We start from the raw sequence: 19,400 nt of genomic DNA on the forward strand, positions 1-19,400 counted from the left end.
TGTATTCTTCTTTTCCTGGATCGTTGACCTCTTCTGGTCTTTTTATGTTGGGGTTCTGACGCTGTTGGGTTCTTTGCTCGCATCTGATGGTTAAGATTTCGCCGAACAAATTAGTGTTCCTTTCTGTTTCAGTTTCATTCTCACTAGGGATGGTGTTAAGAGAGGATGAGCTTGATGCGTTGGAGGCTGCTCCTGCTCCCAATGTTGTTTCAGGTGTCTTGGGTTTTCTTACTATTTGGTCGTATTTTTTTGCAAACGTGAAGACTCTGCCTTCCCTGTAGTCCGCTTCGTCACGTTTAAGTGGTCTGCTTTTCCGTTCCTTTATTTCTTTCTGGTGTGTGGTGAGGATGTCCTTGAGTATAGCGTAGTTTTTATCTGTAGCTTCCTTGAGGTTAAGATCTTTAATTTCTTCCTCCAATGTCTGAATTTCTGCTTGTAGCTTACACACTTTTCTTTCCCCGCTTTCAATGAGAATGTTGATTAGTGTATTTGAATTGATGGTCAGTGCTTCTTTCCATTTGCCAAGTAAGTTGTCGTCTAGGTCGTCGAATGTAGGAAAGATTTGTGAACGGAGTCCACGGGGAACGCTGTTCAGTCTGAGATATTGCTTGAGGTTGGCTCAGTCTCACCACCTTAAGTTTTCCGTTTTTCTGAGCCTTTCTAGTTTGATAAACTTGTCTTTTAGTGTATCTCTCCATAATGGGTTGCTGCTGGTAGAGGGATCTGTAGTTTGTCTACCTTTCTCAAGATTGTCGAACAGATCAGATGCCTCTTTGTCTCTATCCATCACCTAAGACACGGATGTATGGTTAGTGAATGCTGTGGAGCTGCTCAACTGTAATGACACTAATGAGGGTCCGGCTAGAGGTTTAAGTTGTACAGAATAGGGTGCTCACACAGTGCAGTTATAGTATATAGTGATGGATAAAATGCAAATTGCGTTGGACGGTGCTGCCAGTATAGAGGAAAACCCTGTAACCTCTCAAAGGTGGTCAGTCACAGGATGCCTAAACACCATACAAAATATACAACAGGTACTGGGCACACGTGTGATAAAGACAAAGTTAGTATTACAGTAGTTTTGAGACATAAAAACACGATGAACACCGGTTGTAAGGTGAAGACAGTATGTGATACTTTATACAAGTCTTCTTTTCTCTCAGTTGTTTAGAAACGCCAGCCGACACGTGTTTCATCAACAGGGCAATGCCTGTGACTCATCAGGGCTGTAAAACATATCACTGTAAGTAAACACGGTAATTGGGCATACTTGTGAAATAAAATGAAAAGAAATAAAATAAAATAAAAGGACTTAAGCCAGCAGTCCCAAAATTATAAGGGATTTGTGTCAAAGGGTGAAACATGGGATGTGCACGACAATAGACGGTGGGGATGGGAGAGATGAAAAATTTAACCAATAATAGTGACTAATTCAGCACATTAGAATAGCATGTGCAGACTGGAACCTAATCGTGTAGGGAGTATAAGTAAAAGTGAAGTGATATCTATTGAAATGAAATGAAATGAAATGAAAAGTACATTTATAAAGCGTGATTGCTGCCCAGAGGCGTCCAAGCGCTAGAGGCCAGAATAGAAATTGCTTGACAGAGGAACCTTGCAGAAATTATTGAGGGGCGTTAAACAGAAAGGTCTTCAGCTGTTTTCGAAATGAGAGAAGGTTAGGGTTGGATCTGAGGTGGAGAGGCAGTGAGTTCCAGATCTTAGAGGCATTGTAAGTAAACGTCCTGCCACCAGCTCTTGCCTTTTTTATTCTGGGAACTATAGCCGTACAGGCCTGGCTAGAGCGGAGGTTTCTGCTGGGAAGATACTGTTTTACTAGGTCCCGGGCAATCATTGGTCCTGTGTCCCAAAAGGCCTGATGGGCCATACACATGGCCTTAAAGATGACTCTTTGTCGTACTGGTAGCCAGTGCAGGCTGATCAAACCCGGGGGTGACCGTCCGGAGCCTCTCTGAAGCGGTCGCTCCCCTCGCTGCTCCCTGCTCACCTACGTGGTATCGTAGCGCTGTAATTTGCCTCGCACTGCTTTTAATCTTGCACTACCATAGTAACGCTTATTGCCAGACTTGAGCGTACTGATATATATAGAATCATCGTAGCGCTTTATTAACAGACCGTGATCAGAATCATCGTAGCGCTTCATGAGCAGACCGTGATTTGTATTGTACTGTGCCATAATCAATTGCTGTGCCACTCGCTTTGAATATTGTTGCCTGATTGTGCTGCCCAGTCGACATTGCTTAAGTAAGGTCGTGCCCAATCTCGTCCTGTTCCCACTTGTGGCTTGCAGCCATCTTGTTGTTTGTTTGTGGTGCCTCCCAGCCCGGCCCTCCACCCCGCTCCCGCCTCCCAGCTGCTCCTCCCTCGCCCCACCCCCGCCACTATCCACTTATGACAGATGCATACGCGCGCAGCGTTCACGCGCAGCGGTCGCGCCCCATGCGCGCCGAAGGCGCGCCAAAGGTAAGCCCGTCTACGCCCGTCCGCGCCTGGACCGCGCCCAGCGCCAGACCCCCTGGCCCCCGCAAATCCCATTCCTCCCGCATCACTTATGACGCCGCTACCCTCTCAGCCCTTAACCCCGGCCGCACACCACAATGCTACCAGGACACACCCATGGACCCTTCACCTGCCTCACCTGCAAGTACGATTGTACCAGGACCCACACCAAATCCACTAACTCAAAACATAACTCCGACAACAACCACCTAAAGTGCATCCGTATCAAACACCCGCTCGGTCCACAGACACTCCATTGAACTTTGGAACCTACTCAACACCACATCGCCGGACATCACCTTCCTTACAGAAACCTGGATAAACGCCTCATCAGCGCCTGACATCGCCATAGCTATCCCGGACGGCTACAAGATCATTCGAAAGGACCACATCAACCAAACGGGAGGAGGCATAGCCATCGTCCATAGGAACACCATCCGCATCAAGACCAGATCCGACGATAACCTCGCTACTGCCGAACACCTTCACTTCCAGATCCACACCGACCCCATGACCACACTCAGAGGCACCCTCATCTACAGACCTCCAGGACCCCGCACACAATTCAGCGAAGATATCACTGACTTCATCAGCCCACATGCCCTCCCCTCCGAGAACTTCATCCTACTGGAAGACCTCAACTTCCACCTGGAAAAGAATAACGACAACAACACCACCACCCTTCTGGACAACCTGGCCAATCTCGGACTCAAACAACTTGTTGACACCCCCACCCACCTTGCCGGACACACGCTCGACCCAATCTTCACCTCCAGCAAACACATCTTCTTCAACTACACCACAGCTCTCCACTGGACGGACCACAGCTGCGTACACTTCAACTACAAAAAGACCACGACCCACAACCCCCCACAACCTATCCCCCGAAGAAATTGGAACAAAATCACCACCGCCCAGCTCTCCTCCTCGCTTCACCTAAACCCTCCTGCCAAATCTTCGGACCTAGCAGCCACCAACCTCACACAATGGATCACCCTCAGCGCCGACGTACTAGCACCCTTGAAAAACCAGCAAATCAAGCAAGGTAGCAAAAAAGCCCCCTGGTTCAACGATGACCTTAAGAAATCCAAGAAGCTCTGCCGCACCCTCGAGAAAGCCTGGAGAAAAAACCCAACCACTGACAACCTGGCCATCTTCAAGAACGCCACCCGCAAACACCACCAACTGATCCGATCCACCAAGAAATCAGCACTCAAAGATCGACTGGACAACAACGCCCAAAACAGCAAGGAACTATTCAACATCGTAAAAGACTTTACCAACCCCACCGCCGGCACCAACGACATCACTCCCTCCCAAGACCTCTGCGACTCATTATCCTCATTCTTCCACAACAAAATCGCCGACATACATAACAGCTTTGAAAATCAATCAGAAGACCAGTCAACTCCACCCACCCCCGAACCAAAACAGCATTCTAACAACCTTTGCGCCTGGAACCCAATCACTACTGAAGACACCATCCGCCTGATGAACTCCATACACTCAGGATCGCCAACCGACCCATGCCCTCACCACATTTTCAACAAAGCAGACTCGATCATCGCACCCCATCTCCGCGATGTCATCAACTGTTCCTTCAACTCCGCTACCTTCCCGGAAATCTGGAAACATGCCAAACTCAGCGCCCTTCTGAAGAAGCCCACAGCGGACCCCTCTGAACTCAAGAACTACCGCCCCATCTCGCTCCTCCCATTCCCTGCCAAAGTCATCGAGTAAGCCATCAACAATCAGCTCGCCGCCTTCCTTGAATGCAACAAATCCCTCGACCCCTCACAGTCCGGCTTCCGAGCCAAACACAGTACGGAAACCGCCCTCATCGCAGCTACAGATGACATCCGAACGCTTCTGGACAACGGAAAAACAGCTGCCCTCATCCTACTTGACCTCTCCGCCGCCTTCGACACTGTCTGTCATAACACCCTCATACAACGCCTCAGCAATGTCGGAATACAAGGAAAAGCCTTGGACTGGATCATCTCATTCCTCACCGGAAGAACTCAGAGAGTCCGCCTCCCCCCATTCAAATCAAAGGCCACCGAAGTAATCTGTGGCGTACCACAAGGATCATCACTCAGTCCCACCCTCTTCAACGTTTACATGAGTCCCCTCGCATCCATCGCGCAACAACACAACCTCAACATCATCTCCTACGCAGACGACACCCAGCTGATCCTCTCCCTCACCAAAGATCCAAACACCGCCAAAACCAACCTACACGAAGGAATGAAAGAAGTAGCCGAATGGATGAAGAACAGCCGTTTAAAGCTGAACTCGGACAAAACGGAAGTCCTCATCCTTGGATCATCCCCCTCTGCCTGGGACGACTCATGGTGGCCACCGGCCCTGGGTACAGCACCCACACCTACAGATCACGCACGTAAACTGGGCTTCATCCTGGACTCCTCCCTCTCGATGACCAGACAAGTCAACGCCGTCTCATCATCATGCTTCAACATCCTACGCATGCTCAAAAAAATCTTCCGTTGGATCCCCACCGAAACAAGAAAAACGGTCACCCACGCACTGGTCACAAGCCGACTGGATTACGGAAATACCCTTTACGCCGGAACCACAGCCAAACTACAGAAAAAACTCCAACGCATCCAAAACGCCTCAGCCAGACTCATTCTGGACATCCCCCGTCAAGCTCACCTTTCCGGTCACCTGAAAGACCTCCACTGGCTCCCCGTCAGCAAGAGAATAATGTTCCATCTCCTCACCCACGCACACAAGGCCCTCCACGACCTAGGACCCGAATGCCTCAACACACGACTATCCTTCTACACCCCCACCCGCCAATTACGATCGTCCAATCAAGCCCTCGCCGCAATTCCGCGCATCCATAGATCCACCATGGGGGGTAGATCCTTCTCCTACTTAGCAGTCAAAACCTGGAATTCTCTCCCCACCCACCTCCGCCTTACACAGAACCACCTCTCCTTCAGAAAGCAACTAAAAACCTGGTCATTTGATAAGTAAAGCACCCCCCCCCCCCCCAAGCGCCTTGAGACCCTCTGGGTGAGTAGTGCGCTATAGAAATCTCTGAACTTGAACTTGAACTATTGTCTGCGTGGTAGCTGTCCGCACAATTCTGCACTATCTGTAGTCTGCGCAGGATGTATTCCGGGGCGCCAAGGTAGAGGATATTATTAAAGTCTAAACGAGACTGTATCAGCCCTTGGATGGCCACCTGCTTTGCCTCCATAGGCAAAAGAGGAAGGACTTTCTTTAGCATCCTAAGAAGTCCAAAGCAGGTAGCCGAGAGTTTTGTGGCCTGGGTGTTAAACGAGAGGGTTTTGTCCAACCACACCCCAAGGCTCTTAATATTGTCCTTGGGTACTGGGGGGGGGGCACCTAGGCAAGGGGGCCACAGGGAGTTGAAAAAGGTGGGGTTTGAGGGGCCCAGGAGCATCAGCTCCGTTTTATCCCCATTGAGCTTTAGGGACGAGGAGGTCATCCAGCCCTTTACCTCCTCTAAGCACTTTATTAACCCACCTGACGAGATGTTGAAAAGCGCGGGGCTTAAGGAGGAGCCTTGTGGGACTCCGCACCTCAAAGGTTTGCTCTTGGACACTGTATCTCCATCAAAACTTGGAAGGATCTGTCACTCAAGAAGGATTTGAGCCATAGCCAAGCTCCGTCCACTATTCCGACACTCGAGAGGCGGCGCAGCAAGGTGTCATGGCTGACCGTATTGAATGCCGCGCTTAGGTCAAGGAGGATCACTGCCACTGACCCTCCTTGATCTAAGATTTTTCTGGTTTCCTCAGTGACTGCTAAAAGGGCAGTCTCTGTACTGTGTTTCGGTCTGAACCCCGTCTGGGTGGCATCTAACAGCTGGTTGTCCTCGAGAAAGTTCACCAGCTGGAGGTTGATGTATCTCTCAAGGATTTTGCTCACCCAGGTGAGCAGAGAGATCGGCCGGTAGTTGCTAAAGTCAGAGGGATCCAGGTTGGGTTTTTTTTAGCAGAGCTCGGACCATGGCCCGCTTCCCGGCGGGAGGGACAGTACCAGAGATGATGGAGGCGTTCAGGAGGTTCATGATAGTTGGTAGAGTGAACTGTGATGCCAACATCATGACATCTGGAGGTGCTGGATCGCATGGAGACCCAGATTTTACCTTGCGAGCAATGGAATCCAGCGATTCAAGATCTAATTGAGGGAAGTGGTCCAGTGTTAGCAAGGGTTCCGAAGGAGTGTCACCTAGATTTATTTGATCCTGAGCTGTAGGGACGCTTGCTATAGGGGGGAAAGATGAGTAGATGTTATTAACTTTCTGGTGGAAAAAATCTGCCAGGTCATTACAATGGGCTGCTGTTTTGTCCTCATGCAAACTGGGAGAGTTGGTCTACGAAGATAATGCGTGTCTTCTGTGAGGAAGAACCTTGTATTGGTAGTGTGAGAGAGTGCTGGTGCAAGGATATGGCAGGGGCTATATATTATTGGAGCATAGCATAGGTGTCTTAGAATCCCTGGTCAAAATAGTGCGCCATGGAAAAACGATATTTATAATCAGAAGGATGGAAGTGAAATGGTTAACGGTGCTATGAGAAACCGCCAGATGTGCATGGTAATATTACGGCGTGGACAGTGATCAGAAGGCTGAAAATTACCGGATAACGTTGCGTGTGGACAGTGACGACGGCGAAGATAAACATGCTGTGGTCATTTCGATCTTCCCGCGGAAAAATACATGTGCACAGTCGGACAGCGAGTGCGCGTGGTCGACAGTGCACGTTACTTATAAAGCATTTCAACTGAATCAAATCGATGTACATGATCCTAAAATCTTAGCTATATGTCGTAAAGCAAGCACCCTCTGAGGTAGGCAGATAATAGCTATTCATTCAAAAACATAAGGCGGTTCGGAAGCCGCTTGAATTGGAACAATAGAATTAGAAGTTAGCAAAAACAGTCTTAAGTAGTACAAGACACGCTCTGTATAAACTGTAACAAGTGGGGGAAGGAAACACTGTGATTACAGAGTCGGCAGAGGAGAAGGATGTGGAACAGTGAAACAACTACAGTACGTTTGAATGGTGAATACATTGTATGTTAATTGGAGCCATTAGGGCGTTTACATTACGTATGGGGAATTCGTGCCTAGAAATTCAACTTAATGAAAAACAGTTGTTGGCAAAATGCCGGAACGGTTTACATTGTTTCTGCAGGTTTAGATTTTAAGACTAAAATATGATCCCAAGGGGAGTGTATAGATAGAAGAAAAAAGAAGAAGAGTGGTGTGTGGGGCGGGTCGGCAACGGTTGAGAATGTAAAAATATTACCTGTAAGAGACGCGTGGTTCAAACTATAAAGGGAAAAAAAAGGGGGGCAAATGAGGGAGAGAATTCAGTAAGGACACATCGGTGACAGGATGAAAGCATCAGAATTGTAACTATAATACAGACACTCACCGGGAATCCGGCGGAACTGAATATGACAGGACGAGGTAGTAGTCAGCAAGGGTATGGATAAAACCAAGATGTGCGCGATGCAGTCGGGTACGACTGATGCGGCGTATCCTGTTGGTGGGGAAGAAAATAAATGAGAACCGCTCTGCAAAAGGGTCCGGGCCGTGTGGGTTGGGAGCATGAGGGTGGTGCTGCAAGTATACAGGAGCTATGTCGTTACCTTCGGACAGTGGGATTGCTCCGGGCCGTAGTATGGCAATGTTCCTGAGAGCGAGGTGCTGCTCATACCGTCATAGAAGTACTGGCTGTGTGGAGTCGCGCATGCGCGCTCTGGAGTGCAACAGGAAGTGAGGAAGTGCGCCGTGGACCACTGGAACGCGGACTTGGTAACAGCAGTTAGAATGGGTGTACCGCGTACGGGATCATATTTGTACAAAGAATGAATATCGACTAGGCGGAATAATAACATTTCAGAATTATGTTAGCAATCCAGCAAATTGTTGTCTGGCAATGTAAAAATCACCACGGGAGCGTCCTGCAAGGGATCATATTGGTACATATTAAGGTGAAACGCTAAGCTTGAAGGAAAGTTAGAAATTATACATTATTTCAACAAAGTGTTATTTCGTACTAAGAATTAAAGAAACACAGTCTGAACAAAGGAAGTATTGAAATACTGGGCGGTGTATTGCAAGGATGCCACGGTTCAGTGTGTAAAAGGTGACCTCATGGCTCGTGACATGGGAGGGAAAAAGTCATGTCTGGGTCTAAAGACATATGTAAGAGGTGGGAAGCGTACGGAAGAGAAAAAACACACGCTACTGAGCTAGGATATGAAGTATATTTCACATGTCCAAAAAGTTTTGTAATTCAGAATCCATGTTCTGGCCGTACTTGACCGTGTGCAAACGCATGATCCAAGTGGCTTCCAATCTCCGTAGACGGAGTTCACGGTTTCCTCCGTGTATGTTGGGTTTGGCAATGTCTAGCCCAAAGAATTCGAATCTCTTTGTATGTAGATTGGCTCGCACATTTCGCTATGTGTAGGGCCATGGCATATTGGGGATCTTGCTGGTGCATGGTCCTGGCATGTTCTCCAATACGGTCTTTCAAGGGCCTGATTGTGCTGCCGACGTACTGGCTCTGGCACATACATTCCACGACAACTGAGAGAAAAGAAGACTTGTATAAAGTATCACATACTGTCTTCACCTTACAACCGGTGTTCATCGTGTTTTTTTGTCTCAATACTACTGTAATACTAACTTTGTCTTTATCACACGTGTGCCCAGTACCTGTTGTATACGTCTTAGGCTGATGACTGCTGGCCCATGCTACCACTAGGATAGCTTTCTATAAGGTTGACTTTACAACCATCATCAATAAGGGTTGATTAGACTGATGCAAGGTGCCCACTAGAACTAGTGAACATCATATGCCAGGCTAACTTCTCACAGAATACAGGAATACTAAACTCAAATTTCTATCTAGTTCCCTGGGTCAGTTAGGATTATAAAATGATATAATCAAACTACCCATTCTGGCCTTTGGGAGCAGGTAGCCTTGCAACAGTGAAAAACGAAATTGGCTGTAATTCACTATCAGGACATGCCACACATATTAGGGCATGTCCTACCTTTTACATACAATGCACCCTGCCCATGGGGGTACCTTGGACCTACCTTAGGGGTGTCTAATATGTAGAAAAGGGAAGGTTTAGGGACTGGCAAGTAGGTTCACTTGCCAAGTCAACATGGCAGCCCCAGGCTGCACACAGGCTCTGCAATAGCAGGCCTGAGTCACATTTTACAAGCTGCTCCTTGGGTGGCACAACCCGTACTGCAAGCCCACCAGCAGCATTTGATTTACAGGCCCTGGGCACACATGGTGCACTGTACTAGGGTCTGACAAGTAAATCAAAGAAGCCAATCATGGAGTCACCAATCCATTGCAACAATTTACAAGAGGGAGCACTTGCACTTTGGCCCTGAATAGCAGTGGAAACGTGCCCAAAGCATCTAGACCAGCAAAAACATAGCAAAAATACAGGAGGTAACAGCAAAAAATGGAAGGGAGACCCATGCCAATGGTGCCAGGTCTAACAGAGCACTTGTGTATGAGGTTGAATGAACTGCACCTGTAATATATTCATGCCTCTAGGGAGGAGAGGGATAGCCATGAGGGACAGCAGCACCTGCCAACTTAGAGGCTAGAGATATTGACTTGTTTTTGATTATGTAGTATGTAGTATTGGGTGCAATTGAGAGAGTAAAGTACTTTTTTTTGCCAAGATAAGCAGTGTGCCGGTCATTCATTTTATTAAGACTCTTGATTCATGGCTCAGCGCTGAGTTCAAGCAGCCGACATTACCAAGCTGGGAAATCTGTAACTGCTCGCCCTCGCTACCTTGAGAGTCAAGTACAAAAAGGATTTACTCAGCCCAGTTTGCACAGTCATTCTGGGATAGGTCTCAGGACATCAAAGGAAAATGACCTCAACCCAGTAGCCCCTGCCCACACCGTGCCACCTGAACTGGATTGAACATAGAGGCAGTGCAGTGTCTGCTTGTCCTCGTGACCCAGGCTGGAAAGAAAATCCCTTGCTTGGGTTTGTCAAGCTAAGGCCTTTGGTCTTTGGCAAGAGACACAGCAGTGTCTTGTCATTTACTTATACGTATACAGTAAATCACATACAGACAGCTTTCTTATTATCTTTTTCTTTTCTCTACTCTTCTATTTGCCAGTGATCAATACTCTGGACCTGATTTTAGGTCCAATGGGCTGCCTGTCTTGTGTAGAGATTTCCGCTGGCCCTGGGGGGCACTCCGTCCATTCAGAGGAGCCACAGTGGTTTCTCTGAAGGCATGGAAAGATTGGTGAGCGGCTGCCGTGTTTCAGGTGGCCACTCACCAACGCTGGTATTTTTTTTAAACACGCTCCCAAAGTGGGTGTTTGTTTTTAAAAACAAATAACTACCCACCCTCCCATTTTCTGCCAGGGAGTGGGTTTCATTTTAGAGGTTTTCTGTTCATGACCGCCACGTTTTCCCTGGTGGTCCTGAATAAGAGAAAAATACAGACAGCTTGATCTAGAGAGGAATGGTCGACCGATGTATTTACATGGATGCCACTCAAGTCAGGCTGGACACAAGACAATCCACCTGACTTGCACTAGGACAGGCAGACCATCCGTTTGTTGGACAGGATACTCCACCACGCTTGTGAAGGAGTACCCTGCTCACCAAACTCTAAATCAAGACCTTCATCTTGTCTGTGCTATGCATGTATCTCTAGGTCTGCTTCATTATGTCCATCAGTCTTTGTATTATCTACCTATTATTGAGAATTGTGTGTTTAGTACAGGTTTAAACTTGGTGGGTGTATGTGTGTAGGTGTGTATATACCCTGCGTTTTCATCTACACTTGTTTATGCTGTGTTTACACCCTTATTATTATTAAAAGTGTTACGTGCGACCAGGTGTCCCCTGTTCGTGACTTCTGAGGAACCCACAGGTTCCTAACAGAGATACAAAGGCGTAGGGGCCCTACAGGTAAACCTTTCCTAACCCTGTGCTACAAATGCTATGTACTTACTGCAGCAGGACTGGGCGCTCTAGGGCAGCAATTAAGTTGCTTGGCATTTATCTACCCTTAGCTAAGCCACGTAATATCGGCTGTAGATCAGGATGATTCTCTTCGATCAGAAGTAGCTCTCACTATTGAAAAGGTGGAGACCCTGGTATAACACAAACGCAGACATGCGGTTAGGCTCTACCACGACATGTAGTAAACTATTAATTTATGTATATGAAGGATTAGATTGCATTGCAGGTTAATTCTTATTTCACTATTTCATAGCTGCCAAGGTTTCAGATTGCAATGTGTGACATTTTCATAATTTCATTGTTATTATGAGTGACATTTGAACATCTATGAGTGACATTTTACCATGAGCAAAATCATGTGATAAAGATGAGGGAAACGTATAAAAATCAGAAATTACACTCAATTGAGTAATGGGAACCTCTAAAAAGATCTTAAAACTACTACAAAGCACCAGAAATGGAAGGGCACTACCCAGAGTTAGACTGCGTGACTGCAGTTCTCAGTAACGTAAGGCAAGCAGGCACTGCAGCTGGTCAGAAGATCTAATTGATTTGAACATTCATGACAGCATGCTAGCCTAAAAAACAAAGTTCATAGCATAGCAAGTGCAATTTGGAGATTATACCTTAAATCAGGCCTCTCCGAGACCGGCCAAACTGAATGACAAACTAACTTTGTTTTTCATTTCTGTTCGAGGACTGACTAAAGCACATCCTGAACATTAAACACAGCAGACACCATCCCGCATGCATACATTTGACACAGCAGACACCATCCCACATGCATACATTTAACACAGCAGACACCATCCCACATGCATACATTTAACACAGCAGACACCATCCCACATGCATACATTTGACACAGCAGACACCATCCCGCATGCATACATTTAACACAGCAGACACCATCCCACATGCATACATTTGACACAGCAGACACCATCCCGCATGCATACATTTAACACAGCAGACACCATCCCACATGCATACATTTGACACAGCAGACACCATCCCACATGCATACATTTGACACAGCAGACACCATCCCGCATGCATACATTTGACACAGCAGACACCATCCCACATGCATACATTTGACACAGCAGACACCATCCCACATGCATACATTTAACACAGCAGACACCATCCCACATGCATACATTTAACACAGCAGACACCATCCCACATGCATACATTTGACACAGCAGACACCATCCCGCATGCATACATTTAACACAGCAGACACCATCCCACATGCATACATTTGACACAGCAGACACCATCCCGCATGCATACATTTGACACAGCAGACACCATCCCACATGCATACATTTAACACAGCAGACACCATCCCAATGCATACATTTGACACAACAGACACCATCCCACATGCATACATTTGACACAGCAGACACCATCCCAAATGCATACATTTGACAACGCAGACACCATCCCACATGCATACATTTGACACAGCAGACACCATCCCACATGCATACATTTGACACAGCAGACACCATCCCACATGCATACATTTGACACAGCAGCCACCATCCCACATGCATACATTTGACACAGCAGACACCATCCCACATGCTTAACATTTGACACAGCAGACACCATCCCACATGCATACATTCGACCCAGCAGCCACCATCCCACATGCATACATTTGACACAGCAGACACCATCCCAAATGCATACATTTGACACAGCAGACACCATCCCACATGCATACATTTGACACAGCAGACACCATCCCACATGCATACATTTGACACAGCAGACACCATCCCAAATGCATACATTTAACACAGCAGACACCATCCCACATGCAAACATTTAACACAGCAGACACCATCCCACATGCTTACATTTGACACAGCAGACACCATACCACATGCATACATTTAACACAGCAGACACCATCCCACATGCATACATTTAACGCAGCAGACACCACCCCACATGCATACATTTGACACAGCAGACACCATCCCGCATGCATACATTTAACACAGCAGACACCATCCCACATGCATACATTTAACACAGCAGACACCATCCCACATGCATACATTTAACACAGCAGACACCATCCCACATGCTTACATTTGACACAGCAGACACCATACCACATGCATACATTTAACGCAGCAGACACCATCCCACATGCATACATTTAACGCAGCAGACACCACCCCGCATGCATACATTTAACACAGCAGACACCATCCCACATGCATACATTTAACACAGCAGACACCATCCCACATGCATACATTTAACACAGCAGACACCATCCCACATGCATACATTTAACACAGCAGACACCATCCCACATGCATACATTTAACGCAGCAGACACCACCCCACATGCATACATTTGACACAGCAGACACCATCCCAAATGCATACATTTGACACAGCAGACACCATCCCACATGCATACATTTGACACAGCAGACACCATCCCACATGCATACATTTGACACAGCAGACACCATCCCAAATGCATACATTTAACACAGCAGACACCATCCCACATGCAAACATTTAACACAGCAGACACCATCCCACATGCTTACATTTGACACAGCAGACACCATACCACATGCATACATTTAACACAGCAGACACCATCCCACATGCATACATTTAACGCAGCAGACACCACCCCACATGCATACATTTGACACAGCAGACACCATCCCGCATGCATACATTTAACACAGCAGACACCATCCCACATGCATACATTTAACACAGCAGACACCATCCCACATGCATACATTTAACACAGCAGACACCATCCCACATGCTTACATTTGACACAGCAGACACCATACCACATGCATACATTTAACGCAGCAGACACCATCCCACATGCATACATTTAACGCAGCAGACACCACCCCACATGCATACATTTGACACAGCAGACACCATCCCGCATGCATACATTTAACACAGCAGACACCATCCCACATGCATACATTTAACACAGCAGACACCATCCCACATGCATACATTTAACGCAGCAGACACCACCCCACATGCATACATTTGACACAGCAGACACCATCCCGCATGCATACATTTGACACAGCAGACACCATCCCACATGCATACATTTGACACAGCAGACACCATCCCACATGCATACATTTGACACAGCAGACACCATCCCACATGCATACATTCGACCCAGCAGCCACCATCCCACATGCATGCATATGACACAGCAGACACCATCCCAAATGCATACATTTAACACAGCAGACACCATCCCAAATGCAAACATTTAACACAGCAGACACCATCCCACATGCTTACATTTGACACAGCAGACACCATACCACATGCATACATTTAACACAGCAGACACCATCCCACATGCATACATTTAACGCAGCAGACACCACCCCACATGCATACATTTGACACAGCAGACACCATCCCGCATGCATACATTTGACACAGCAGACACCATCTCACATGCATACATTCGACCCAGCAGCCATCATCCCACATGCATACATTTAACACAGCAGAAACCATCCCACATGCATACATTTAACACAGCAGACACCATCCCACATGCATACATTCGACCCAGCAGACACCATCCCACATGCATACATTTAACACAGCAGACACCATCCCACATGCATACATTTAACACAGCAGACACCATCCCACATGCATACATTTGACACAGCAGACACCATCCCACATGCATACATTTAAGACAGCAGACACCATCCCACATGCATACATTTAAGACAGCAGACACCATCCCACATGCATACAGTCGACCCAGCAGACACCATCCCACATGCATACATTTAACACAGCAGACACCATCCCACATGCATACATTTAACACAGCAGACACCATCCCACATGCATACATTTGACACAGCAGACACCATCCCACATGCATACATTTAACACAGCAGACACCATCCCACATGCATACATTTGACACAGCAGACACCATCCCTCATGCATACATTTGACACAGCAGACACCATCCCACATGCATACATTTAACACAGCAGACAGCATCCCAATGCATACATTTAACACAGCAGACACCACCCCACATGCATACATTTAACACAGCAGACACCATCCCACATGCATACATTTGACACAGCAGACACCATCCCACATGCATACATTTAACACAGCAGACACCATCCCAATGCATACATTTAACACAGCAGACACCACCCCACATGCATACATTTGACACAGCAGACACCATCCCGCATGCATACATTTGACACAGCAGACACCATCCCACATGCATACATTCGACCCAGCAGCCACCATCCCACATGCATACATTCGACCCAGCAGGCACCATCCCACATGCATACATTTGACACAGCAGGCACCATCCCACATGCATACATTTGACACAGCAGACACCATCCCACATGCATACATTTAACGCAGCAGACACCATCCCACATGCTTACATTTAACACAGCAGACACCATCCCACATGCATACATTTGACACAGCAGACACCATCCCACATGCATACATTTAACGCAGCAGACACCATCCCACATGCTTACATTTAACACAGCAGACACCATCCCACATGCATACATTTAACACAGCAGACACCATCGCGCAAGCATACATTTGACACAGCAGACACCATCCCACATGCATACATTTAACACAGCAGACACCATCCCACATGCTTACATTTAACACAGCAGACACCATCCCACATGCATACATTTAACACAGCAGACACCATCGCGCAAGCATACATTTGACACAGCAGACACCATCCCACATGCATACATTTCACACAGCAGACGCCATCCCACATGCATACATTTAACACAGCAGACACCATCCCACATGCATACATTTAACACAGCAGACACCATCCCACATGCTTACATTTAACACAGCAGACACCATCCCACATGCATACATTTAACACAGCAGACACCATCCCACATGCATACATTTGACCCAGCAGACACCATCCCACATGCATACATTTGACGCACTAGACACCATTCCACATGCATACATTTAACGCAGCAGACACCATCCCACATGCTTACATTTAACACAGCAAACACCATCCCACATGCATACATTTAACACAGCAGACACCATCTCGCAAGCATACATTTGACACAGCAGACACCATCCCACATGCATACATTTCACACAGCAGACACCATCCCAAATACATACATTTGACACAGCAGACACCATCCCAATGCATACATTTAACACAGCAGACACCATCCCACATGCATACATTTGACGCAGCAGACACCATCCCACATGCATACATTTGCTACGGTGGCACTTTCAGGGCCGGGACCCAAGGGCCCCTTCTACTCTGTGGGTAGGGATGGTGTTGTCATACCCTTGCCATTAACGTCCATAGATACTATATTTAAACAACCATATAAATATATCTAGGTTGGCAGCCGGCAACTTTTGTGTTTAGCAAAGACTGTATACGGTCTTTTCTCACCCACATTGGTCCCTTGCCCACTCGGGCCAATCCATAACATGCTTCATCACCACCCCCTTTTCTGAATCGTTTTTGGCCACTATAGGTGTGGCAGGGTTTACTCAGACATGAGTCCCTTTCTCACTGCTCCATCAGGATTCAAGCAAGCCGGGCCGAAGAGGCTGAAATGCCAGAAACCGGTCCCCGGTAGCTTGTCTCCTTTCTGGTGAAGAATTGGCTTGGTAGTTTGGTCTGCCCTGTTCCCATGATGCACTGGGCCAGGGACAGACTAATTTGCATATAGCCAGGTTCTGAGCTGGGATGGGGCAGTGAGATAAATAACTGTGATGGATCAAGCCCTGATCTTTGGACTGGGTAAGAGTGGTCTGCTTAATTCAGACACTCTGTTCATCACCACCCCCTTTTCTGAATCATCCATAACATGCGGCATATCAGGTTGGAGACACGTGTAGACGTCGCTTGCGCGGGTAAGTTTAAAACTCGGCATCACGATAGGGAGACCTGTTTTATTTCAATGGTATGATTTTACCGTAATGAGAGTTAACGTTCGAAGATACTATATCAAAGCGACAATATAAACATGTTTATACTGGCAGCCGGTAACCTTTGTGTTTGGTAAAAACTGTATTCAATCTTTTCTCACCCACGTTGGTCCCTTGGCCACTCGGGTCAAACCGTAGCATTTCGGGCATTAACAATTGCCTATACTAATGTCTAGTATGTCCTCTAAGCGATATTTGATCGAGGGTTGAATCTAATTCAGCCGCAAAATAACATATAGATATAGAGGCTCTCAGTTCCTTTTTCCCTCTAGTTCAGCGTTGATAGGGACACTTCGATTGTTTTCTCCGTATTGGTAATGGCTGTATGATATACTCAGGTCAAACTAAGAAACACAAACACATAGTTTGTTACCATCGACTACAGTGTGATATCTTTGGGTAGTCACAGACCCAGTGCGTCACTTTGTATCAATAAGCTGGATGCTGAGGTGTCTTGCAATTTGTATACATTGTAGAGGTCCATGATATCATAACAAGGGACAACAGCCATCCATCTACTGTAGAAGCATCTCCGATAAGGGACTGATTTTTAAGCGGACACAGGTAAAGAGTATAGGCTCATAGATATCAATATTGAGTAAACCATGCTTTCCGGTCATCACATAGATACCCCTTGATTTACCTTTGTAATGTGCAGTGTACCGCAGACAGAGAATATAGGGATAAAAGGTCATCACCTGTGGACTGACTGTCAAGCGTATAAAGGTAGAAGCATCTCCGATAAGGGATTGATTTTTAAGCGGACACAGGTAATGAGTATAGGCTCCTAGATATCAATATTGAGTACACTATGCTTTTCGGTCAACCACATAGATACCCCTTGATTTATCTTTGTAATGTGCAGTGTACCGCAGACAGAGAATATAGGGATAAAAGGTCATTACCTGTGGACTGACTGTCAAGCGTTTACAGGTATAAGCATCTCCGATAAGGGACTGATTTTTAAGCGGACACAGGTAAAGAGTATAGACTCAGACATATCGAGTGCACCATGCTTTTCGGTCAATATATATTTCGGAGAATATATTGATAAACGGTCATCACCTGTGGACCGATAGTAACGTGTATGGACTCTTAGATACAAATATTAAGAAAGTGAAGTATTGTGTGTTTATCTCCATAGTTATCTTCTTGTCTATCGCTTGTGTGTGTAGTTTCCACATTCACCAAGGCCTTCAACATTAGGATCCCTCGCGCCAGGCTCAGGCGCTTTTTGTGGCAAATATGTCTTGTCACATATAGTGATCTATGTGAACAGGAAAGGCAGAGCTTTGCTCTTAAAATAGAAAATGCAGAAGAGAGATCATTAAACATGAAGTGTCCAAGTGTCCATCTCTCTTTCCAGACCCCTGGATCATTCTAGAACCAGGTCTCTTTGTACTTTCTAACAGTCATTGTTTCTTAGCGATCGAGATAAAATACCCTGAGAGTTTCACAACAAGGTTGACTATTAGGTATAAATAAATAAATAAATATAAAAGCAAAATCGAGCAGCTTTGTACCCTAAATACCAGATATTCTGTCTCATAAAACAGAACCCCTCTGATACCATGTCCCTCCTGCTCTTCATTAAACGTGTGGACCCGCGGGGTCAGAGGCCTCCCTCCCCTCTGCTCGTGCTCCAGTCAGTGGGGGCTGCGGGGGCTCCCCGGGGGCACCGGCCGCCTGTGAGGAGTGGGGTCCGGTGTGTTATTCCCCCAAGAGTGACGCGCGCGCTCACGCCGCTGCACGAGCCACCATCGCGCGCGA

The sequence above is a fragment of the Lissotriton helveticus genome (genome assembly GCF_964261635.1).
Source record: "Lissotriton helveticus chromosome 1_1 unlocalized genomic scaffold, aLisHel1.1 SUPER_1_unloc_22, whole genome shotgun sequence".
NCBI lineage: Eukaryota > Metazoa > Chordata > Amphibia > Caudata > Salamandridae > Lissotriton > Lissotriton helveticus.